This window comes from Tauraco erythrolophus, chromosome 3 (genome assembly GCF_009769465.1).
Source record: "Tauraco erythrolophus isolate bTauEry1 chromosome 3, bTauEry1.pri, whole genome shotgun sequence".
Classification (NCBI taxonomy): domain Eukaryota; kingdom Metazoa; phylum Chordata; class Aves; order Musophagiformes; family Musophagidae; genus Tauraco; species Tauraco erythrolophus.
The window spans coordinates 68,841,224-68,844,639 of NC_141467.1; positions in this window are offsets into that span (position 1 = coordinate 68,841,224).

Here is a 3,416-nt window from a genome sequence, read left to right on the forward strand (position 1 = left end):
AGAATTCCAGAAAATATTTTCAAGGAAACCTTAGCTCTGTGCCGCAGATATTCTCGAGGGTCTCTTACAAATGACTAAGGAGGTGCTGCCTTCGCTGAGTTTGTAGAGCACTTTCAACTTCAATCTCTGTCTCAAACACAAGGTGAAAAGTCCTGTGATGTTTGCTACTACCCACATCTAATTTGAACCATTTAGCAAGGCCTCCAGTTCATTGTTTTAAAATCATACGTCTTAAAACTGCACAGCTGTTCACCTCTGATTGCCAGCTAGATAACAGCTATAAAATACAAACCATAAGACAAATATTTCTGCAGATTTGCTAAGTTATAGCCATCCAAAAATATTCCCTCTGCTGCCCAATATGCAAACACCCTTTCTACTGTTAGGTTTTATGACTGCCGAGGATGGAAGTTGTAAAGAATGTGATACCATTGTGCTATACCATAAACTGCTATTTCACTAGATTCCCCAATTTCTTTGGGGAAATCTAGCGCAAAAAAGCAATTTATGTGGAAAAAAACTAATTTATGAGAAATACCTTTCTTCTCAGATACAGTCAAGTACATTACCATAAATATGTTTTACAAATATGGTGCTCTGAGTACAGACCACCCCTATTACTGCCCGTGGATTGAAACCTGGGGTTTGCCTGCGCAATACTGCTTCTCCAGTTCTAACAGTTCTGTGTTAATATGGTGTGAAAAACCTATATATAGAATGCTTTTGTTAAAATCAGATTATACTAATTCTATATGAAGTGCTTTAATGAAAAATGTTTAATGGCTGAAATACTATAAGACTGCAGTTAGAGTGCAGGTGCAAAAATGATATTCTACACTCCCTAGAGAGCAAACTTGTACATACTGTGAAATATCAATTAAAGTTTATAGTTGCCTGTACCGGTTAAATGTCTTTTTCATGGGAAATTTTCATCTTCTCTTACGAAGCAATCACTCGGGTTAAAATGTGTACTGAATTATGTGGGTATTTTGAGTTATTAAGGAATAGATTTGTTTTACAAGCAAGCTGCAAGCATTCTTTGCAGTTTTTATGAGGTCATCTACATGACTTTTAAATGGTGCTGTTGGCCAACCTCTATTCTCAGATCAGTTCATTAATTCACACAGCTGTCTTTAAAAACTACAAGAATAATATATACTGGAGTCTGGGAGAAAGAGGTGGATTTCAAGGCTGTATTTCAATCAAGGGGCCTGTTGACATCATAAACTATGAGAGGACAGTCTAAGCTGTTTTGTGAACAGCAGCAAGCTCACGATTGAAATACAGCCTGCTTAATTGATTTCTTTTAGAATATATGGAGAAAGGATGCAGAATTTCATTTTCAAGTAAGAACACCTTACAGAAAGTGTTATCTGGGACATACACAACATTCAGTGTTGGCAGAGGTCATCCCAATAAAATCTTATATTCTATGGTATAGGCTGTTGTAGTCAGTCTGTGCACATGCTTCTGGATCTCAATGGGGAAGATCTGAATTTAATTTCTAATACTGCCACACTTCCTGGGTTATTTTGGACAGGCATCTGATCTCCCTGTGTTTCTGTTCCATGTTTTTATATTTTTGAATAGTACATCTTCTTTTTTCCTTTCTTACCTACCTTTTTTCTATCTTATCTTGTTAACTTAAAAAGTTTTATTGCCAGGGTCTCTCTGCCAACAGGTGTCTATATCATACTTAACGCAACCTGTTGAGGCCTCAAGATCCTCCAGCAGAGAAAACAAAATCTTAAATATACTGATATAGAAAAAAAACTGTTAGGGGGGTGTTTAAGAGAGTGCAGCCTGGGCTGACAAATTTGAGTCAAAACTTTCTAACATGACCACGCTCTCTCTATTTTTAATATGCTCCACCACAGCCTGGTAGAGTGCAAAAGTCTAAGATGTACTTAGAGATGTACTTTAAGATGTACTTAGAGATGTACTTAGAGGTACTTTAAGATGTACTTGCAACTAAGCAGGAGCATAGTAGAAAGAGGACAATACTTACAGAACTTCATTGAGAATGGAATGACTAAGACCGTGAGGATCCACCCCAAGATTTTTTGTCTTCATCTTAATTGCAAGTAGAAAGTGGCACAAACAGTAAGTACAGAGCTAACAGTTGTGACAGTTTTATACTTGGTTTTCTTTCTTTCTTTCTTTCTTTCTTTCTTTCTTTCTTTCTTTCTTTCTTTCTTTCTTTCTTTCTTTCTTTCTTTCTTTCTTTCTTTCTTTCTTTCTTTCTTTCTTTCTTTCTTTCTTTCTTTCTTTCTTTCTTTCTTTCTTTCTTTCTTTCTTTCTTTCTTTCTTTTTTTAAGATATTTGAATTAAGTAAAATAAAGTTGATTAGAGGCATATTTGAGATGAAACTCTTGCAGCTAATTAATGGATAATATTTTAGAATTCACTACATTCTGCTTTCTAATTGTGCTTGAAGTGAAACCAGTCATCCTGCAGTGCTGGTACCAAGCTTAAATCCTTTCCTTCCTTCGATTTTCAGTTCAATTCAAGTTGAGAGCTCTTAGCAGCAAGAGCCATTGTGTAAGCCACATGGGCAAGGTGGATGATCTGAGACACACTTCAGCTCAGAAAACCTGCTGTAACCTCTGTTTTAGCTGCCAGCCTCAGCAGGCACCTCAAATCCAGAACGTGCCCACTGTCAGTACGCTGCAGCATCAGTGAGATCTCTGAAGGTCTACTGTGGGAAACAAAGTTAAATCAACACCAACAGGACCTTGCTGGCATATCCCTTTGCCAAGTAAATATTTGGATTTCAGTCCTTGGACTTTCTCTCTTTAAAGCCTTTCTGAGAAGCATTTCAGTAAGAATCACAGTTTTTGCCATAACAAATCTTCCTATAGTCATAATTTAATCTGAAAACATAAATGTCAATCAAATTTGCTTAAAGCTACCGTATTTAGAGTCTAGAAAGCATTTAATTACATTTACATTATGCTGTTGTTCAGAGAAGCCTTTTAATGAAACTCCAGATCAGCAGACAGGTCTGGTGGAATATAACCTGGAATCTCTCAGATCGGATGGAATATTGAACTGTACAGAGAAGCCCAAATCCCACCCAGATCCCCACAACATCTGAGTCAGGGACAGTCAAGAACATCTTAGTGAGTCTCAGTTATTAAATGGGGCATAAAACAGTCCATCTCCTGACCACAGAGCAAGAAACTCAGGGAAAATAAAAGGAAAAAAAAAGGTAGGGAAGCTAAGATAGGACAAAGAGAAGAAAGTGCCCTTTAAAATGATATATGGGAATTCTCTTTGAACTCCTAAACCAATCTAATTATCTCATTTCTGTGGTAGGAGTTGGAAAAACACACGCTTATCATCCACTGTAGCTGAAGATGCGTGGTGCACAGATGATTTGCCTTCTATTTGCTCTCTGCCTGGGAGTAGAGAGA